The following is a 23,112-nucleotide window of genomic DNA, read 5'->3' as shown; positions in this document are numbered from 1 at the left end:
AGTCTACAATGCATACATCAATGCACGTTAAATACCAGACATGCCTTAATACATTTTTAAATATATTAACGGACATGAACATCGACCCCTGCATCTGTCACTGGATCTACAGCTTCCTTTGCAACAGACAACAGAGGGTGAAGTTACATAACACAATATCTCACCCCCTGCACCTCAGCACAGGAGCCCCTCAGGGCTGCGTCTTGTCTCCATGGTTATTCTCACTCTACACAAACCAATTCACATCCCAGCATAGTTCAGTTAAAATTTATAAATACGCAGATGACACAACCATCATAGGTCTCATCTCGAACAATAATGAAACAGAATACCGCACTCAAACACACAAAGCAGTCACTTGGTGCACAGATAATAACCTCTTACTCAACACATAAAAAACACACGAACTCATCATTGATTTCAGACGTAAGGCACAACCCAAGACCCCCCTACTCATCTCAGGCGAACCCATATCCACCACTGACTCATTCAAATTTCTTGGCACTCACATAAGCAATAACCTCAAATGGAAAACCAATTCAAATCACATCTACAAAAAAGCCAACCAAAGACTCTTCTTCCTCCGCCAGCTCAAGAAGTTTAGAGTAAGGAAATACCTCCTAATCAAATTCTACACAGCCATCATCCAAAGCATGCTCACTTCATCAATTACAGTCTGGTTCAGCAGTTTAGACACTCACTCCCGTAATAAATTACAACGCATAGTTAACAAAGCATCCAAAATCATCAGCACTCCCCTTCCATCAATAGAATCACTCCATCACAAACGGTCTGTGTCAAGGGTGAAGAAAATCATCTCTGATCCCTCCCACCCAGCTCACCACATCTTCCACCTGCTGCCATCAGGAAAGCGCTACAGCTCACTGTCCGCCAAGACATCTCGATTTAAAAACAGTTTTTACCCACACGCAATCCGAATTCTGAACACACTATGATAACAGCACATATCCTCCCCATGCATGTACTGTATATTGTATGATGTTGTGTTTTATGTTATGTTTGACGGGAATCAGCCTACCTTGTAACATCCTGTACTGAACCTGAATTCCACCATCTTGACTGTGTGGTCATTAAATAATCTAATCTAATCTAATCTAATATTATATAGATTACATTACTCTAAAACAAAATTAAATAGAATCTTCCCACATATCTCTCCTATTTGTGAGGCTAACTTAACACATACTTTTGTAAATTGTATAAAAATCAAAAATTTCTGGACAGATATTTTTAGAATAATTTCTGAAGTTGTCAACACCCAATTGGATCCCGACTCAAAACTAATAATACTAGGAATATCAGAACAAAGCCTAACACTTACAACAAGTCAAATAAACTTTCTCGACTATAGTATAATAACTGGGAAAAAAATAATATTAAAATTTTGGAAAGGTCCTATAATCCCCTAAATTAAAATGTGAATTATGGAAATGTCAGAGACCCTACATTTGGAAAGAACCAGACTTGTCTTAATGGACAAACAAGGACTTTTTGTTAGAATATGGTCTCCATTTATTGACTATTTGAAGGGATAGATTGGTTCAGCACGGGAACCTAACTGAAGCTTGAACTCAGGATTAGATGAAAAGTTATACTTTATAATTTACGAACCTATCTCCAATGTTGTATTATTAGTAAATTATTCCATTCTTCTTTATCATGGTTATTTTTTCATTCTTATTCTCTATCTATATAAAAAAAACTAGAACCAGAATCAACACACAACTGATATACATAAAATGTTTTTATTATATGTGCTTGCTTCTAATAAAAATATTTTTTTTAAATAAAAAATATATTTCAGTTGAAAAAATATTCAGCAAATTTGCAGGTAAAGTGTGGAACTAAAAAAAGTAGGTGGGACTGGAATAATGCGGCTCGTGCCGGAGCCTACATTGGACAGTGCATGGTAATCCACAAAATGGCGGATCGTTTTCACAGCGATACAAGGTACGAGTCTTAATTCTTTTACTATAAGTCATACTATGGTTGTTGATCTGCAATGATTGACACATCTTGAATTTCCACTGTTATGGATATGAGTCATTGAAATATTGAGACAATTCGCTATTACATCGGCTCGATTTCCGATGACTTCGGTAATTACCGTCCAAAGCGAAAACCTCTTATCAGAGAGATCCCATTAATTAGGATTAATTATTTGCATTTATGGTATAAAGTGTAATATGCTGTATGCTGTCCACCCAAATAACAATTAAAAAACTGACTTTGGGCACCTTCCAATATATTGGGAACTTTCAAATAGAATACGGTGAAGTGACAAACGAACAAATGTACCGCCAGATTCTAGACTGGACTCCAGCGAGTCCCCGCTATAAAACAGCGAAAAGCTTTGATAGCTTGATACATTGTTTAAGTGTTTGTAAATGTTGCTGAATGTTTTTTATTGCAGGTATTCTAAAAAATTAAACATTCCAAAAATATAAAAAGTTAACGTGTGGGTTTAAACTAACTAGTGGGGGGGAGAGATTGACAAATTGGGAGTATAAAGATGGAGTTGAGGGGAAGTGACTACAGGAAAAATTACAAAAGATTCTCGAATTAATGGGAAGGAAAGCTCGAGAATGGATAACAGAGTAAGGTCAGGGCCAATTGCGAGCTGTGCGAGGGAAAAAGTGAATACGGAGGTCAAAGTGCTGTATATGAATGCACGAAGTATAAGGAATAAAGTGGATGAGCTTGAGGCTCAGTTAGGAACTGGCAAGTATGATGTTGTGGGAATTACTGAGACATGGTTGCAAGAGAGCCAGGGCTGGGAACTGAATATTCAAGGGTATACCTCCTATCGAAAAGACAGACAGGTGGTGGGCAGAGGGGGTGGGGTAGCTCTGTTGGTGAGGAATAAAATTCAATCCCTTGCAAGGGGTGATATTGAAACAGGAGATGTGGTCAGTATGGATAGACATAAGGAATTATAAGGGTAAAAATGCCCCAATGGGACTAATTTACAGGCCCCCAAACAGTAGCCTGGATATAGGGTGCAAGTTAAATCAGGAGTTAAAATTGGCATGTAGAAAAAGTAATGCTGTGGTTGTTATGGGAGATTTCAACATGCAGGTAGACTGGGAAAATCAGGTTGGTACTGGACCCCAAGAAAGGGACTTTGTAGAGTGCCTTTGTGATGGATTCTTAGAACAACTTGTATTGGAGCTTACCAGGGAGAATACAATTCTGGATTTAGTGTTATGTAATGAACCGGATTTAATAAAGGACCTCGAGGTTAATGAGCCATTAGGAGGTAGTGATCATAATATGGTCAGGTTTAATCTACAATTGGAGAGCGAGAAGGGTAGATCAGAGGAGTCAGTGTTACAGTTGAATAAAGGGGACTATGGGGCCATGAGGGAGGAGCTGGCCAAAGTTGACTGGAGGGATACACTAGCATGGATGACAGTGAAATAAAAATGGCAGGTATTTCTAGGAATAATACAGAAGGCGCAGGATCTATTCATTCCTAGGAGGAAGAAAGATTCCAAGGCGAGAAAGGGGCGACCATGGCTGACAAGGGACGTCAGGGACAGTTTAAAAATTAAAGCGAAGAAGTACAACGTTGCAAAGATGAGTGGGAAGCAAGAGGATTGGGTAATGTTTAAAGAACAACAGAAGGTAACCAAAAAGACAATATGTGGAGGAAAAGATGAGGTACGAAGGTAAGCTACCCAAGAATATAAAGCAGGATAGTAAAAGCTTCTTTAGCTATGTGAAGATGAAAAAATTAGTTAAGACCAAAGTTGGACCCTTGAAGGTCGAAAAAGGTGAATTTATTATGGGGAACAAGGAAATGGCAGATAAGTTGAACAGGTACTTTGGATCCGTCTTCACTAAGGAGGACACAAACAATCTTCCTGATATAGTAGTGGCCAGAGGATCTGGGGTGATGGAGGAACTGAAGGAAATCCACATTAGGCAGGAAATGGTGTTGGATAGACTGATGGGACTGAAGGCTGATAAATTCCATGGGCCTGATGGTCTGCATCCCAGGGTACTTAATGAAGTGGCTCTAGAAATCGTGGATGCATTGGTGATAATTTTCCAATATTCTATAGACTCAGGATCAGTTCCTGTAGATTGGAGGGTAGCTAATGTTATCTCACTTTTTAAGAAATGCAGGAGAGAGAAAACAGGGAATTATAGACCAGTTAGCCTGACATCGGTGGTGGGGAAGATGCTGGAGTCAATTATAAAAGATGAGATAGCCGAACATTTGGATAACAGTAACACGATCGGTCCGAGTCAGCATGGATTACGAAGGAGAAATCATGCTCGACTAATCTTCTGAAATTTTTTGAAGATGTAACTAGGAAAATGGACAAGGGAGAGCCAGTGGATGTAGTGTACCTGGACTTTCAGAAAGCATTTGATAAGGTCCCTCATAGAAGATTAGTGGGCAAAATTAAGGCACATGGTTTTGTGGGTAGAGTGCTGACATGGATAGAGAAGTGGTTGGCAGACAGGAAACAAAGAGTAGGGATTAACGAGTCCCTTTCAGAATGGCAGGCAGTGACTAGTGGGGTAACGCAAGGCTTGGTCGTGGGACTGCAGCTATTTACAATATACATCAATGCTTTGGATGAAGGGATTCAAAGTAACATTCGCAAATTTGCAGGTGGCACAAAGCTGCGGGTCAGTGTGAACTGTGAGGAGGATGCTATGAGAATGCAGGGTGACTTGGACAGATTGGGGAAGTGGGCAGATGCATGGCAGATGAAGTTTAATGCGGTTAAATGTGAGGTTATCCACTTTTGTAGCAAAAACAGGAAGGCAGATTACTATCTAAATCAAGTTGGGGAAAAAGGGAAGTACAACGCATGCTGCATGAACTATCGAGGGGTCCATGTTCATCAGTCTATGAAAGTGGGCATGCAGGTACAGCAGGCAGTGAAGAAAGCGAATGGCATGTTGGCTTTTATAACAAGAGGAATCGAATATAGGAGCAAAGAGGTCCTTTGCAGGACTGTCATATGCTGAGAGGATGGAGCAGCTGAGCTTGTACACTCTGGAGTTTAGACGGATGAGAGGAAATCTCATTGAAACATATAAGATTATTAAGGGTTTGGACACGCTAGAGACAGGAAACATGTTCCCGATGTTGAGAGAGTCCAGAACCAAGGGCCACAGTTTAAGAATAAGGAGTAAGCCATTTGGAACAGAGACGAAGAAACACTTTTTCTCACAGAGAGTTGTGAGTCTGTGGAATTCACCTCAGAGGGCGGTGGAGGCAGGTTCTCTGGATATTTTCCAGAGAGAGCTAGATAGGGCTCTTAAAAATAGTGGCGTCGGGGGACATGGGGAGAAGGCAGGAACGGGGTACTGATTGGGGATGATCAGTCATGATCACATTGAATGGCGGTGCTGGCTAGGGCTGAATGGCCTACTCCTGCACCTATTGTCTATTGTCTAATAAATCTATCAAGTGTTTAGAAAAGGATGAATTTTCTTTTTGCACTTTAAAAATATTGAAATATACTCAAGCAATAGAATACCCTTAAATAGTAGCATTTCCTCAATCTCCACTATTATTGCATCTTTTCTTTTACAGTCTCACCAAATTATGCTAATCTGCACTAGCTCACTACAAATTTGTACCAATTTTTATCATGTTCATCAGTAGAGTGTGAATTAAGTGTGCCATTTTGTTTTGTTGAGTTCCTTGAGGATTATTGACACTGCACTTATCCAGTCAAATGGAGATTTCCATCTCAATAAAGTCTGAAGAAAGGTCTCGGCCCAAAATGTCAGCCATTCCTTCTATCCAGAGACGCTGCCTGTCCCGCTGAGTCACTCCAGTATTTTTGGTTTATCTTACAATCTTACAGACGGTGGAACAGATTTGGGGCATCTTATCATGTTTTTGTAATCCCAATTGAGTTTTTCTTCATAGTGGTGATCCCTACAATGGTTGGATTCAATCTTCAAACTTTGCATTACCAGTTCAGGTGTTTGGGTGAAGTGAGGTCTCAGTAACAATTATAACAAGGAGATAAGGCTCAGAACTTTCTCAGAGGAGATGGTTATTGTTGGGAACAGAAGTGATGATAAATCTCAGAGGGTCAACAATGAGCATATGCATAAATACAGTTTGTACTTAGATAATGAATTAATTAATTGAAACATTTCTATTTTGTGTTCACAGTTCAAAATATACACTACACTTGCTGGGATTGTTTTAAAAGTTTTACTCAAGAGGTCTTCTTTTCAATTCCACACACAAGATTAGAAGGAGTTCAGTTAGAGCTGAACGCACTTCTCGGCATCTGCATACAATGTTATACATCTTATTCTTGCTTTTATTACCCTTCAGGCACAGATTTTTTCTCAAATACATATGTGGAGGTGAAAAAATGACATCTTATATAGATCAAAGTCTAACCAGAATAAATCCTTATCAAACGACTGAGTTGATTAACACCTGCCATATGGATACATTCCTAGCTTGCCTATATATGAGCCTTTCTCACCGTAACATGATTATTACATTCATTGCTGAGGTAGCATATACCTGTGGGTTGCATCTAGGGAAAGTATTTGAAGCTATTAAATGTCAAGAATTTAGAAGAGCAAGATTTGAATGGCTGCTGATCACCAACAACAGTTTCCTGAGTAACCTGGCAGCCACAGTGGACCTTGTCGGAAATAATTGGGAGCGGACTGCAGGACTTCTAGAGTCAGCAAGAAACAAGCACCGTAATGATGTTTCTACATTGTGTGATTACTCACCTTTCATCAAACTGGAGTCAAAGTAAGTAGTTACCAAAACAAATTATCTTTGAACAAAATTAGCTAAAGGCCTCACATCAGAGATTGTGTTTGCTTTACCTTCAACCATAGACAAGTTAAATGCAACCCTACAAAGAACAGCTCTCCCTGAGCTTCTCCCTGACGGGGAAGAGTTGAGAAGAATATTGGAAGAATAAAAAATGGAATTAATGTAGGACAACAGTAACTCGATAGTTCATGCAGCATTAGGCACCTGCTTCCCTGCTTTATCTCTTTATACTATGAATCTATGAGCATAATTTCTGATGGATGCATTAGATCATAGACAATATACAATAGGTGCAGGAGTAGGTCATTCAGCCCCTCAAGCCATTGAATGATTATTACATTCAATATGATCATGGCTGATCATCCACAATCAGTACCCCGTTCTTGCCCTCTCCTCATATCCCTTGACTCCCTTATCTTTAAAAGCTCTGTCTAGCTCTCTCTTGAAAGCATCCAGAGAACCAGCCTCCACCGTCCTCTGAGGGAGAGAATTCCACAGACTCACAACTCTCTGTGTGAAAAAGGTTTTCCTCATCTCCGTTCTAAATGGCTTACTCCTTAATCTTAAACTGTGGCCCCTGGTTCTGGTAGTGTGCAGATGTGGCGCCGATGGGCGAGTGGCCGAAGCAAAGAAGTCGAAGCCAAAGAACGGAATGGAAACAAGGCCGAAACGCCAATAAACCGAAAGAGCCCGAAGACGAAACGCCTACTAACCGAAAGGATGTGACGCCTAAATGCAAACTAACCGAAAGGGCAGGACCCCTAAAACCCAAGGAACCGAAAAGCTGCGTTGCCTAAAAGCAAACTTACCGAATGGCCGCTCTGCCAAAATACCACCTACCCGAAAGGCGACGTCGCCTACAAGCCAAAGGACTGACTGCCGCTCAACAGAAAAGTCCAATAACGGACTTGACGTTGCCGGGGGGCGGGACTTGTCAGCAATTGGTCCAGACCCGCGCATCCATCTCATCACTGTGAAGGCATGAACATTGTCCCAAATCCTTAGCCGCTCCCCTCAACACCAGCGAAGAAAAGGTTGGCCAAGGGAGAGTGGGGCGCTTTGTCCTGAGCAAGCACACTTTCAGGCTTTCAACTTGGTGCTTGGGTCAGATTGCCCAATTTACTATGGCTTGGTGGGAAAATTAACCCAGCTCCTGTTCACCCTTCTCTCACCCCCTTCGCTCTCTCCCCCATCTCTCTCTCTCTCGAAAGGTATCTGCCTGAGGCGAGGATAAGTGGAGCCCCCTCCCCCCTCTCTCCTCCTCTCTCTCGCCTCTTCCCTCTCTCCTCCTCTCTATCCACTCTTCTCTATCTCCTCTCCCCCCCTCCCTTCCATCTCTCTCCCTCCCTTCTCTCTCTCACTCTTCCCCCCCCCCTCTCTGTCCCTTCTCTCTCACCCCTTCTCTCCCCCTTCCCTCCCTCCTCCGTCTCCACCAGCGGGAGCGTCCCACAGTCACTGACCATGATGCACCGCCATCGGACCCCAACCTCCACACCAAGTTGATTTCCCCTCCCTCTGACTGTGGGAAGCTGCTGTGGGTGGAGACGGAGGAGAGAGAGAAGGGGGAGAGAAAGGGAGAGAGAGAAGGGAGCGAGGGGGGTGGGGAGAGAGAAGGGGGAGAGAGGAGAAGAAGAAAAGAAGAGAGAGAAGATTGGAGAGGAGGAGAGAGAGAAGAGGGGAGAGAAAAGAGGGGAGAGAAGGGAGAGAGGGAAAGGAGAGAGAGGGAGGGAAGGGAGAGAGAGGGAGGGAAGGGAGAGAGAGGGGGAGAGAGAAGAGGGGAGATGGGGAGAGAGAAGGGAGAGAGAGAGAAGGGGAGAGAGAGAATGGAGGGAGAGAGAAGGGAGGGAGGGGGGAGAGTGGAGGGGAAGAGAGAGGAGAAGAGAACGAAGTGAAGAGAGAGGAGGAGAGAGAACGGGGAGGGGAGAGAAGGGAGAGAGAGAAGGGAGAGAGAGAGGGGGAGAGAGAGGGGGAGAGAGAAGAGGGGAGAGAAGGGAGAGAGAGAAGGGAGAGAGAGAGGGGGAGCGAGAGAAGAGCGGAGAGAGATGGGGGAGACGGGAGCGTGGGGTTCATTTTCCCACATAAGCCATAGGTAAATGGGCAATCTGAACCCAAGCACCAAGTTGAAAGCGGCCGAAAGTGTGCATGGCTCGGGACATCCCCCACTCTCCCACGGCCACCCTCCGCGGGCTGTGGGTCGGATGGAGCGGAGGTTTGGGACAATGTTCATCCCTCCACAGTGATGAGATGGCCGCGCGGGTCTGGACCAATTGCTGACAAGTCCCGCCCCCCGGCAACGTCAAGTCCGTTATTGGACTTTTCTGTTGAGCGGCAATCGGTCCTTTGGCTGTAGGCGACGTCGCCTTTCGGGTAGGTGGTATTTTGGCAGAGCGGTCATTCGGTAAGTTTGCTTTTAGGCAACGCAGCTTTTCGGTTCCATGGGTTTTATGCTTCCCGCCCTTTCGGTTAGTTTGCATTTAGGCGTCACATCCTTTCGGTTAGTAGACATTTCATCTTCGGGCTCTTTCAGTTTATTGGCGTTTCGGCCTTGTTTCCATTCCATTTTTTGGCTTCAATTTCTTTGCTTCGGCTTCTTGTTTGTCGGCGCCACGTCCGGGTACCGGTTCTGGTCTCCCCCAACATCGGGAACATGTTTCCTGCCTCTAGCGTGTCCAAACCCTTAATAATCTTGTATTTCAATAAGATCCTCTCTCATCTTTCTAAATTCCCGAGTATACAAGCACAGCCGCACCATTCAATCAACATATGATATCAACATCTGCATTCTATCAACATCTGCATTTATCTACTGCACCTGATGTTTATTATCTCATTGCATGGTATGGACTAGTTGGGCCAAGTGGCCTGCTTCCATGCTGTATCTCAAAACTAAATAAAGGGGTGGGAGATTGCAACCTTCGTGTGGTCCGCCCCGTTTCGACAAATGCAATCAACCCGGCGTGCACAATCAAATAAGATCAAATAGAACAAGTTGTCCGACAACTTTAGGCTGTGCACGCCATACCAAGAAGAAGAAGAAGAAGAAAACTAAATAAAATCTTTTGCATTGTTTTTCTTCCAAGTATGCTTCCAAGAGCAGACGGCCAATCTATGCTAGCAGTGATAAACATTTACTTCCAGACTCACAATCACATATCGACCAGCACTAAAAGGTACAATCACTTTATCTGCTAAATTTTCTAACACAACTGTGCTGATTCCAGAAGAAAGGTCAATTAAACAAAGAGCTTGACCATCAACTGCAAAGATTGTTAACTTGTACCAAAGGCCAGGTGCAGGGTGAAGTACCCAGCAAAGATAGGGATACGGGCAATGCTGCTATACTAACATCAGTGCTTCATGAATGTGTTTTACCTCTACCTCCTTCTCTAAGAGGATAAATAGACAAGATGGTGAGGTTCAAGGTGGAGCGGGGTGGCAGTGAGGGGGTGGGTGGTGAGGCTGTGGAGAGGGAGGTGAGGAGGAAAAAGGGAGAGAGAGGAGGAAGAGAGACGAGAGGGAGGATAGGGAAGAGCACTGAGAGGATTAATCAGGAGCGAGCATGACACATTGACAGCCATGGGAGTGAGGGAGACATTGAGCATTGAAAGAGTTCCTTCAACAAATAGCTTGGAACTTGGGGAGATCATTGTTACAAAATGCTGATTTATTACAGTATGCTTCTGATCCAATTAATATGTTCAAGAAAAGTGATTTATAACATAATTAGCAAGAACAGATTGTTTACAGGATTCAAGTAAACACTGTCCTTTCACATTGCACAAAGGATACATTGAGTATCCGGTCGCACATCATTCCAACTCATCTTCCCATTCCTGCTCCAATTGTCTATCTTCAGCCTCCTGCACTTCCAGGGTAAAGCTCAAAGAAAACTAGAACAGAGCCACTAGGACAACCTACTGATATGAATATCAGGTTGCCCACTCCCCCTGTGTTCCTTTCCCACTTCTGATGCACCATGGTTACCTCTCTCCTTGGTCACTCTTTTCCAACCCCTTTCCCCAGCCCCAATGACCTGATTCATTACTCTCTTGTACTTTGTATGTGGTATAGCTGAGGCTATGATTGAATCTTGACTTCCTCTAACATTGCTTAGCAAGCAACTCCGTTCAATGGCAATTAGGAACTGGCCTGAAATGTTCACCTTACCAGCAACATGCTCATTTGTGAACATGTAATCAGAATGATTTTCTCACCCTCTCAAGCACCAGGATGGAACCATAAGCAGTGACTGCCGTATCATTTATATCTCTTTCATAGTTCCCCTTCAATTGCCACTTTCCCACAACCAGCCATTTGCACAGACTCACCCGGGTCCTGTTTTGTAACAGAATTTAAATGGTTTACAATGATCAGGTTGCCCAATGCTGTTCATTTAGATGAAGATAACTAATTTAGGCCGAGGCAATGTTGACTAATTGGCACTGGACACGCACATCTCCTGGTATCTCGCATTCGAATGATTGAACCAACAAAGGTTTTCACTCTACCCAAACCGGATCCATGCCAGGAGCCGAGACTAAAACCATGAGATCAGACACTCAGTCACCACTCTGTTTCCTATGCTGTTGTTACATTACTGGTTCATTACCTGTTATTTTACCCACAGGACTGGAAGCTGTTCAACAAATGGAGCACCTTTTGTTTTATATATTTCGTTTGAGGAGATTGCATCCCAAATGTACTTTGACAGTAGGGACTTTTTTGCATTTGGTCACAGGTAAGGAGACTGTAGAAGATGTTCCACAGCACATCTGCCAGCCCCTAAGGGCAGCAGATATAGGGCCACACTCTCATCTCTATCCACCAACCTGTTGGAAATACACTCCTGTTGCAGTATAAGAAGGGATCTCACTACCACCAAGTTATGCAAAGCAATTAGTTGGCCTCGCAGGCATTGTCTGGAATCCATAGCTCAAAGAGTTGGGGAGAGATTACAAGCAACATAAAGAAACGTAAGAAAGTATTTCACTCTTGACACCATCCTAAAATGGCAGTGAGGAAAGTATCATTTTGAAAAGGTAGTGAGAGCAAGATAGTAGCAGATACAAGCAATAGGTTAAAGAGGTGATCCATGAAATACCACGGCAAATTGTGATATATCAAAAATATGCATTTTGGAGGAACATAAAAATCAAGAAGAACACAGGACATAAGAGTAAGATTAGGCTACTCAATTCCTTGTGGCTGCTCTGCATTCCGATAGTTCTTGGTAAATCTAATCTTGCCTTCAACATGACTTCCAAAATCCACAATTGCCCAATAGATTAAAATCTCTCAATGTCAGTCTTGATGATATTCATTGCCTCAGCCTCTCTACTTTGGTGGGGCAGAGAATTACAGTTTAACAATTCAGAGGAAAAAATGGCTCCTAATCCCATTCTACATGAGCGACTCCATATCCTGAAGCCATGCAGAGCAGACATAAGCCATACTCTTATTTTCTGTTGGAAAGAACTGCAGATGCTGGTTTAAATCGAAGGTAGACGCAAAATGCTGGTGTACATCAATGGGACAGGCAGCATCTCTGAAAAGAAGGAATTCTCTCTAGAGTTGCTGCCTGTCCCGCTAAGTAACTCCAGCATTTTGTGTCAACCTCTTATTTCCTGCGTTCTTGCTGAACACGTTATATTGCTCCAAAACATATTTTGCTATTTTACAATTTGCCGTGTGTTTACCAGTTTCTTGTATCTGCTACTATCTTGCTTATTGCTACCTTTTAAAAATGAAACTCTCATTTGTGTCATTTTAGGAACTTTACCTGGGAGCTAATAGGTGGATACAGGTGAGGAGGGTTTTTGATAGGCAGATAGTTGGATGAAGGTCAGAAATAAAGGGACAGAAGGTACGAGTCAAATTATTTTAAGGGTTGCAAATAGTAAAGCTAGAGGAAGGAATGTAAGTGGAAAGGTTGTGCGAATTGAGAAATAGGCAAGAGGGAGGAGCAGGGTTGAAGGGGGAGGGTGTAGCGCCACCCGGTGGTGGCTCTGGGTAAAAAACTGGAGAATTCAATGTTTATACGGTTGGGTTGTAAGCGAAATATGAGGTGCGTTCTTCCATTTTGAGTGTTGCCTCACTCTGGCAATGGAGGAGACTCAGGCCAAAAGGACCAGTATGGGAATGGGCTAGGATTTAGAATATAGAACAGGACAGCACAAGAATATGTAATTGAAACTTTTATAACAATCTAGAGGTATCAGCTTCCAACACTCCACAGAAAACTGTCCAAGCTTGTCCGACCTCTCATAATTGTTAATACATTCTAATCTAGATAGCATCAATGTATCATCTGAATTCCCTTCCTGGAATGGGTTAACCACTACTTCACATAATACCACAAATGTGACTTAACCAGACTTTTACAAAGCCACAACATGACTTTCTAACTCTTATACTCAATACCCCAACAGATGAAGGCAAGCATACATCTTCTTTACTCTATCTACATATGTTGCTACTTTCAGGGAGCTATGAACGTCAACCCCAAGATCACTTTGTACAATAATGCTGTTATTGGTCTTGCCATTTACTCTTTACTTTCCCCTTGCATTTGATCTCCCAAAATGCAATTCTTCACATTTGCCTGGATTGAACTGAGTCTGACATTTCTCTGCCCTCATCAGGAACTGATTTATGTCCTCCTGGCAGTAAGTTTTTAGCACACATAGAAATAAATGTGTTTGATGTAATATGTGTAACAGATACATCATTGTATGGTGACTTGCACCAGAAACTCAATATTCCCGGATATTTGATGTTCCATAAGAATAGACTAGATTTGGGCAGGTTTAGAGGGGTATGGACCAAACCCAGGCAGAGGGGACAAGTGTAGCTGGGATATGTTGTTCAGTGTGGGCAAGTTGGGTCAGTTTCCACACTGTATCAATACAATACAATACAATTTATTTGTCACTTGAACCTCATAGAGGCTCAAATGAAATGTTGTTTCTGCAGTCATACACACAAGAAAAAAAGACCCAAGACACAACACAATTTACACAGACATCCATCACAGCGCATCTCCTCCCCGCTGTGATGGAAGGCAAAAAAACTTATCCCTCCCCTGCACTCCCCATTCCCCTCCCGATGTCAGAGTCAAAGCCCCCGGCGGGCGATGGCAATTGTCCCGCGGCCATTAACGCCACGCCGGGTGATGCAAGGCCGCGCTCCGGGTCTTGTTGTTGGATCCCCTGGCGGGTGCTAGCAAAGTCCCGCAGCCGTTGAAGCCGCGCCGGGCAATGTAAGGCCCCGCTCCAGGTACTCCTCGACCCCGCGACTCGGGCGGGAGAAGTCGCCGTAGCGGAAGCCCCGAAAAGCGGTCTCTCAGCAGGGACCCGCGGGCTCCCGATATGACTGTCCACCGGACCTGCGGTTGGAGCTCCGAATCTCCGAGGGTCGGGTCGCAGCAGTGCGCCACCACCGCTCCACCCGCTCCGAACTCGGCCTATTCCGTGATGGTGAGCAGGTCCGCAGCTCCGCGACTGGAGCCCCAGGTCGTTCCGGTTGGAGGCCACTCCACGTTGCAGCCCCAATGACAACGGAGACCCGACAGGGAAAAGGTTGGGTTCTCCGTGCAGGGGAAAGATTTTAAACGTTTCCCCCCCACCGCCTGCCCCCCCCCCGCCCCCCCCACACACACACACACACCTACACACATACCCCATCAAAAAATAATAAAAACTACATTAAAACGGGACAAAAAATAACAAAAAGACTGATGGACTGCGGAGGCCGCTGCGACGTGAGTCGCGCCGCCCACCGGACGGCGCGATACCACTCTAAGTCTCTATGACCAAACAAAAAAAAGGAAGGACACAAAGTACTGTAGTAACTCAAGGAGTCGTCATTGGGGTAGATGGACAGGTAACATTTTGGATCGGTTCCCATCTTCAGACTGATTGTAGGGGGAAGGGGAAAAAAAGCTGCGGTGATGAGAGGAAGAACAAAGAATGGCAGGTTTACCTAGTTTAGTTTAAGTTAGTTTAGAGATACAACATGGAAACAGGCCCTTTGGGGACCAAGTCAACAATCGATTACCCGTTCACACTAGTTCCAAGAAATCCCACATTTGTTCCATTCCTTACACACAATAAAATTTGCAGACGCCAATTAAACTACAAATTCGCACGTCATTAAGATGGGGGAAGAATTCAGAGCATCCTAAGGAAACCCATACAGGTCTCCTAAGGAGGAACATGCAAACTCCACATAGACAGCACCCAAGGTCAGGAGCTAGAGACAGGACACAATGGATATGCAGATGAATGATCCATCTATGACTGTAAAGGGAAAACCGCACAGGAATGGCTGTAGCGCCCAGGTCAGCTCGCCTACCCCGGGACTGGCTGTAACATCCAGGTCAACTCGCCTGCCCCGGGACTGGCTGTAGCGCCCAGGTTAGCTGGCAGGTCTGCCTGTAGCGCCGAGGTCGCCTGCATGCCCAGGGACTGGCTGCCATTCCCAGGTCGCGAAAACGAATTGATTAAAATACGCCTGCGGGCCGGATGATTTTGGGTTAAGAGCCGGATCCGGCCCATGGGCCATAGGTTGCCGACCCCTGTCCTAGATGCTCGGTCTCATTGTGTCCCCTCCCCATGTATCAAAAGCGATTTCCGCCCATCACATGGCCCAGACAGCAAAACTCAGAATAGGTCGTAACGTGTATGCAGCCTCCCCCCCTCCCCAAAGGACTATGGCAGGTGTAGAGAACTGACAATGCGGGAGGCCTGTATATAGAAATTGCATAAGAGTACTTAGAAATTAAATAGGAAGCTGAGAGACTGTTTTAAATATCACGGCAGAGAAGATTAAAAAATATTACAAACCATTTTATGTATATTAACGGGCACGAAGGTAAGAGAGAAAGAGTAAGGTTCATCAGTGGTCTATTCAAGGACTGACTAGATATGCCGAGCTTAATTTTCTTGGAGGCCGATGAATGACCTAATAGTAGAATACAAAATTATAAGAGACATAAATAGGGTAGATAGTAAAAGCCGAGGTGTCTAAAATCAGAAGTTATAGGTTTAAGATTATGTATAGGAAGTTTAAAGGAGTTCTGAAGATGAACTTTTTCACCCAGAGTGTGGTTGGAATCTGGAACATACTTTATGCTTTATGGGCAAAGTGCTAGAAAATGGGATGAGTTTACGATGGTCGGCGTGGACATGTTGTGTGGCGGGGAATGTACCTGTGCTGTACGACTATGACTCTGAGTGCCATATCCTGTGAAAAGTGTTCCAATAATCCAATCACTTTCAATTAAACTTTATACCTCTTGTATTTTTGTCACAGGTATCAGCTCCTGTTTGTTTCTTTAGGAGTTCTCCCTCCTCAAGGCATAGGACACATCACTGGTTTAATGAATCTTTCTCCAAATTGTGTTCACTATGATGGAGCGAAGGAATATCCACTTGAAAGTGTAACATCAGCTGCCCAGTTGAAATATACTGGAATCTATCTGGCAGTATATATCCGATTGGATTGAGGAACAACCAACAGAGTAATGATTCACCAGCACTACCGGAGAAGATTCAAGAATACAAAATCAATGCAAGTTTGAACCTGCACTTTCAATAGTTCTTTTGTAAGCATTAGCAGCCATTTGGCTTTATCTTGCGTGTCATTAATTATAGCATGTGCCTTTAAATTTAGTCTGCCCATAATAATGTGGGTGGGATTTATTATGTAGTCGGAGGCGTGTTTGCTGTTGGGTTCTCTTGTGCAGCTGTTAGCTAGTTAGATTTAGTTTGGAGTTCAAAATGGTTGGAGGGATATCCTTCGACCATGTGGAGTTTTGCTGAGACATGAGGAGTTTTCTAACGTTTCTAAGTGACATGCTGAAGTTTTACGAGGATTAAATTGTACGAGTAAAAGAAGGTTGGATGAATATTTAACTGTTTTTCTTAAACAATAAAGAAACTATTAATCAAAAGACTGTGTTATGAAGATTTACCTTTCGAGAAGCTCTGTGTTATATGACATTCTCCTAACCCCATGTTGCCTCCTAAGTGGCTAGAGGGAGCAATCTTTTGAACGATATAATAATCTGCCACTTCACAGGGAATGGAGGGATACGGATTGCATGGAACAAAGGAGTTTAACTTTAATTTAACTTGCTATTATGTTTTCATTGACATTGTGGGCTGGAGGGTCTGTTCTTGTGCTGAACTGTTTTACCTTTTTATGTTCATCACAAACAAAAGGTTTACATTGTTTTGTCTCAGCTTTAAATTGCTGTTTTTGTATTCCAGCCCTCTCAAAATAAATGCTTATGATTGCATTTGCCTTTGTTACTACTGATTTGACTCGAAATGTAACTTTTAGGGAATCCTGTACCAGCACTCCCAAGTCCCTTTGCAGCTCTGATTTCTGAATCACATCATTATAAATTCATACAGTATGAATAAAGAAAATTTTCACACCCAAATCCACTCTGACAATCAAGCATCCTTTTACTCTAATCCCACTTCATTATCCCCACATTCTCACTTTCTTCCCGCCAGATTCTATCCTTCACTTGCACACGAAGTGCCATTTGCAGCAGCCAATTTAGCTCTGCATGTCATTGTTTCGTGGGAGGAAACCAGAGCGTCCGAAGGAAACAGTCACAGGGTGAACGTGCAAACATCCAGCACCAGAGGTCAGGATGAACCTGGGATGCTGGAACTGTTAGGCAACAACCTTTATCAGTCGCTTCACTGTGCCATCTGAAAATGGTTGAATGTATTTCACAGACCATTAAAATGGTGCTTCTTAAACCATTAGGCTTGAATTTGTTGGCAGATTTGTCCGACAGCAAGGGGAGGGCGCTGTTGAGCGATGAAAAAGTAACAGCGTTTCCTGATAGCTCCGAAAATTTAATCTTTTTAAATACACAATAATACACATTAAGACTTTTATTGAAATGTTGTTATTAAGAGAACAAAATTTACACAAACAGGACAGACAAAGTTGACATGAGGACGACCAAAACCAAGAAAAACTATTCAAGCAAACTAGGCCTGGACCAAGCACCACCCTTGCCTGACACGCCGATGCCGGATGAGGTGAAGGAGGAGGAGGTAGACCCATCCAACAAGGCTGTGCCAGCTGTTATCGCTGTGCTAGGGACTGAGATAGCCCAAATTAAGAGCGACCTATGCACAACCATCGATAGCCATATCAAGAATTTTTACACGGACTTAAGAGAGGAAATAACCACGGCTAATAGAGATTTTCAAACTTCCATCTCTAAGCTTGAGACGACATCGACCTCACACAACAACACTACCAAGGAGATGGAAAAGTCAGCCTCGTTCCACTCGGATAGTGTTAGGATGCTACAACAACAAGTGACTCATCTAAACTCGGAGCTGGAAAAGATTACTCCAAAATGTGAGGACTTAGAAGGCAGATCGAGAAGATATAATGTCAGAATCATCAGGAAAGGGGAAAGAAGGGCCCAAACTGAGAAATGTTACTGTCCAACTCCTGCAGGAGACACTCTCGCTGGAGGAGAAACCACTTATCGACAGAGCGCACAGGACCTTCCGGCAGTGACCCGCACGCTCTGAACCTCCCCGGCCCTTTGTAATACGTCTACACTACTACCATACCCTGGAAGATATCCAACGCAAAGCATCATCGACAAGAAACATCCAATACCAAGGTGAAAAGATCCTGTAGTGGCCTGGATGAGGTTAAGAAAATGCCAGATGCCAGGCAGGTTCAGAAGTCATTTAATCAATCATGGCAGACACACAGAACGCCCGCGAGCAGCCCTCAGGAAACCCCGTGGCCAGACAATCGGCCCTGTCCCTCTAGAGCCGAGGGGGATGTCCCAAGGAGTGGCCTAACCCCCCGGGACCGCCACAATCCAGATCTTCCCCGACTATCTGCCAACCATCGAGAAACGGAGAGCACTCTTCACTAAACCAGAGAAATGCTACGGGACCAACCCGGCATCAGATACAGCCTGCTCTACCCAGCGAGACTCCTGGTGGCCTACAACGGCAAACAAACTTCATTCACCGATCCCCAAAAAGCCCAGGACTACGTGGAACACCTCCTTAGAACACGGTCAGACACAACAAAAAACATATAATACACTGGATGATCCAGCCTCTCTCTATTATATATGTTTGTGTTTCACAAGTTCTCTAACTGTTGTTAACTAATTCATTGATACTATGTTAAAACCAGTTGTTTTTTTTTCTTATATTTTTGGAAAGTTGTCAAGCTATTTTTAAGGGAAGAAGTAACAGAAGTAAACAAGGTTACTTAGTAGAGAAGCTTCTTAAGTTTGATATTTAGTTTTTTTTTAAATCATTATTTCTTTTTTCCCATAGTGAACTCACGGCATAACTATTTTGGTAATGGCTAGAGATATTTTATTTTTGTTGTTGCTGTTATGTACGTTACTAGTTCTAATGCAGAAAACACAGAGAAAATCTGACAGTGACAGATCTATTCTGGAAGACCGAACTTTGTAGATAAAGACACCTCATATGATACACAGTTAGGATGCAAAGCAACGCAAGTAATGAGACTGGCACGAAAAAAGGTTTGACTTTCGCAAGTTGGAATACTAGAGGAGTAAACAACCGAGTCAAAAGAGGCAAAGTACTGGCTCGTTTGAAATCACTGAATTCAGATATGATGCTTTTGCAAGAAACACATCTAAAGAATGACTCTCACATAATAGTCTCAAATAGATGACTGCGTTAAAACATCACCATATAAAGACAAATTAATATCCTATATGTATGATGTCCTGTTAATAACCTCGCCATCCTCTATAAGTATAAGATCAATTGGGAAAAAGACATAAATGTGCAAATACCAGATGAAATATGGGAAAGCCTCCCCTTATACATAGGTGCTTAAACAATGCTAGATACCGCTTCATCCAGTTCAAAATTATACATAGACTTCACTCCTCCAAGGCAAAAATACACAGTATATATCCAAATGTTTCTCCTACTTATGATAAATGTCACTCCTCAGATGCCACTCTTTTTCATAACTTGTATTGTGCCCTAAACTCACCTCTTTCTGGTCTGATATATTTAAGAATATCTCAGACATTCTTAACATCCCATTAAACCCAGAGCCCTTATTAATCATCTTTAGGGTATCTGAAACATCAAGACAATTCACAACTGCTCAACGACAATTCCACTCTAATTGTCTCATTGCGGGAAAGAAACTACTACTTTCTGGAAACTGGAAAAAAACAACAGTTCCCAATTCCAGAATGTGGCTTCATGACTTGACCAGTGCATTACATTTAGAAATAATAAGATATGTTCTTAGGATAGAGTCAACCAATTTAATAACATCTGGCAACCATTTAGGTTATTTCTTGCACAGAAGAATATTGACACATAAGACAAACCTACCCATACTCTAAACCATCCATTTTAATGAAATTATGAAAGGGATAGAAGACAAGAGAGTTAGCTTTAGAAACAAGAGTCTTCACAAAGAATTATTGCACTGAACTGCTCCGTATGTACTGTAGTTACCTTCTGCACTTTACTTATGTATTTATTTATTTTTATTTTTATTATTTACTCCCCCCCATCATTATTTATTTATTTCTATTTATTTATTTCTATTTATTTATTTATTTTTAAAATGTTGTTTTTATAAATATGCCCGTCCATATTGATTGTATAATACTCAAATGTTCTGTTTTGATATGTACATTTGGAAAAAAATGAGCTTGGATATGTCAACATAATCTGTGCTCATTTTTTGATGGCTCAATCAAATGTATTTAAAAAAAAGATTTGTCCTGCAGCACTTGGAGGGCAACCTGTGGCTGGGAATAGGCCTTGCACTAAGAGCAATTTGCCTGGTGAGTGAGTAGATGGAGTCAGGGAGTTATGAAAGAGAGGTGGGAGAGTGGAAAGGGGCTAATGTGATTGCAAGTGGGAGGGGATTAGGGGAGGGAGTGAGAAATAAGGCAGGGGCAGCAGATTAAAATTAAGTGGAATAATCATGTGAGAATCATGAAGCATTTTAATCTACATAGAAAAATAAGGTTAGCAAAGATATCCTGGATGTGGATTTCATGTAATATTTTTGAAGAATCCAAGAATCTGAGGCAAATTAAAAAACAAATCTGGAATTGAGCAATGATCTAGAATTAATTGATGTGCTTTTAATTTCAAGAGGACACCGCAGTGACACTGCTGGTAGAGCCGTCATTGCTCCAGTGACCCAGCGATTCCTAGTCATAGCTGCTATCTGTGTGGGATTTGCACATTTTTGCTGTGAGCCCAGGTTGCCTGGTTTCCTTGTCAAGTCAATAAGTTAATTGGCCTTCAAATATTCCCCCTAATGTGTAGGTGAGTGGTAGAACATGGGGATAATTGATGGAAATGTGGGGAGAATAACATTGGTTAGAGTAATATTAGTGTGGAAGTGAAGCTTCATTGTTAGTTGGAAAGGGTCAAAGGAAACAATTCTGTACTCCCCCTCCTCTCTCCCGCTCACCAAGTGGTGCTCAGACCACCCATGGTGAATTAAAAATGTTACACTATCTGACTTAAAGAAAATGCATATTATTGCACAGTTCAAAAGACTGTACTGCAAATAAAACAGCAACAAATGACTGAGAACTACCAAGAAAGGAAAAATTAGAGCATTAGGGAAAGTTAGCCCGAAAGATAAAAACAGTAAAATTTCCATAAGTATTTAAATAAGGAAAATAATTAACTGAGCTCCCGTCCCACAGAAAGTGAGTTTGGGGAATTAAAAGTGGAAGACGAGTTGGTAGATGTATTAAATGGTTATTTTTCATCGGTCTTCGCTATAGAGAACACAGATAACATCCCAGAAATAGTTGTCAATTAGGATTGGGAGAGAGGACTTCAGGAAAATTCCAGTCACCATGAAAGCAAATTTATTAGCAAATGCAAAAAAAATGAGTAAAAGCCACTATCAGACAAATTAATAATAATCAAGCAATTGAATTTTTTAAAGAGTGTCAGTGGAAGGAAGGAACTGCAGATGCTGGTTTAAATATCAGATACGCACAAAAAGCTGGAGTAACTGAGTGGGACAGGCAGCATCTCTGAAGAGAAGCAATGGGTGACGTTTTGGGTCGAGACCCTTTTTCATAATCTGCTGGGCACTTGGAAAAGCCTGATAGCCCAAACATAAAATGGGTTGAGGAAATTCTTACATAATAGCCTTTAATGCATATAGAGATAATAAGAACATTGAATCTCTTGTGTCTGAACATACAGTACATCCAGTACTTTTTCATAAGGAAAATTCTTACATTATTATCAATGTCATTAAAAAACTTACAATTTTGAAGCAGTGCTTTGTCAATAAATCTCCATGTTCATTAATCTCAGCTGATTTTTGTAGAAATAAAGGTGGCATGATTCTTAACGCACTTTGACATGTCATAGAATGAGAACGTCTGAAGAAGGATCTCGACCCGAAACGTTGCCTATTTCCTTCGCTCCATAGATGCTGCCAAACCTGCTGAGTTTCTCTTACCTTCGGTTGAAATTTATTCTTTTCTTGATCAATCAAGTTAAATTGGGTGTGTTATTTTAGCCACGCCAGAATTTATCCACATGCCAGAATCAGCCTATCACTGCCAGAGTTCATTTCAAAATGCATTCCATATCTTTTATACAGTTCCAGACTGAACACATAATGGCTGTGGTGACACTTCATTAAACATAACAACTTGCCTATTTCCTTCGCTCCACAGATGCTGCCTCGCCCGCTGAGTTTCTCCAGCATTTTTGTCTACCTTCGATTTTCCAGCAATCTGCAGTTCCTTCTTAAACATTAAGTTTCAACCCATGTACTTTAATTACTCAATCGTATAATACAGTTTTAAAAAGTGGGAAGTAACTTCATAAAGCCAAACCGGTTGAATGATTTGGGGGTAGACAAAGAATGCTGGAGTCAGCGGGACAGGCTCCATCTCTGGAGAGAAGGAATGGGTAACGTTTCGGGTCGAGAGCCTTCTTCAGACTGATGTCAGGGGAGTGGGCAGGACAGATAGAATGTAGTTGGAGGCAGTAAGACTGGTGGGAGAACTGGGGAGGGGATGGAGAGAGAGGAAAGCAAGAGCTACTTGAAGTTAGAGAGGTCAATGTTCATACTGCTGGGGTGTAATCTACCCAAGCAAAATATGAGTTACTGTTCATCTAATTTGCACTGGGCCTCACTCTGACAATGGAAGAGGCCCGGGCCAGAAAGGTCAGATTGGGAATGGGAGGGAGAGTTAAAGTGCTGAGCAACTGGGGGATCAGGTAGGTTAAGGCGGA

The 23,112-nt window shown here is 42.6% G+C and overlaps 1 long non-coding RNA gene across 1 annotated transcript in view; it reads right to left on the bottom strand.

The window, feature by feature from the left end:
- The window catches only part of LOC116976785, a 30,958-nt gene extending 8,536 nt beyond the window's left edge, over positions 1-22,422 (bottom strand). The window contains exon 1 of the long non-coding RNA XR_004413052.1: positions 22,130-22,422. This is a non-coding gene — a long non-coding RNA (uncharacterized LOC116976785). The remainder of the gene's footprint in view (positions 1-22,129) is intronic.
- Positions 22,423-23,112: the final 690 nt, after the last annotated feature.

The sequence above is a fragment of the Amblyraja radiata genome, chromosome 9 (genome assembly GCF_010909765.2).
Source record: "Amblyraja radiata isolate CabotCenter1 chromosome 9, sAmbRad1.1.pri, whole genome shotgun sequence".
Taxonomy (NCBI): Eukaryota; Metazoa; Chordata; class Chondrichthyes; order Rajiformes; family Rajidae; genus Amblyraja; species Amblyraja radiata.
Note: the sequence above shows the minus strand (reverse complement) of the source record. Positions and strands in the feature narration are given on the sequence as shown.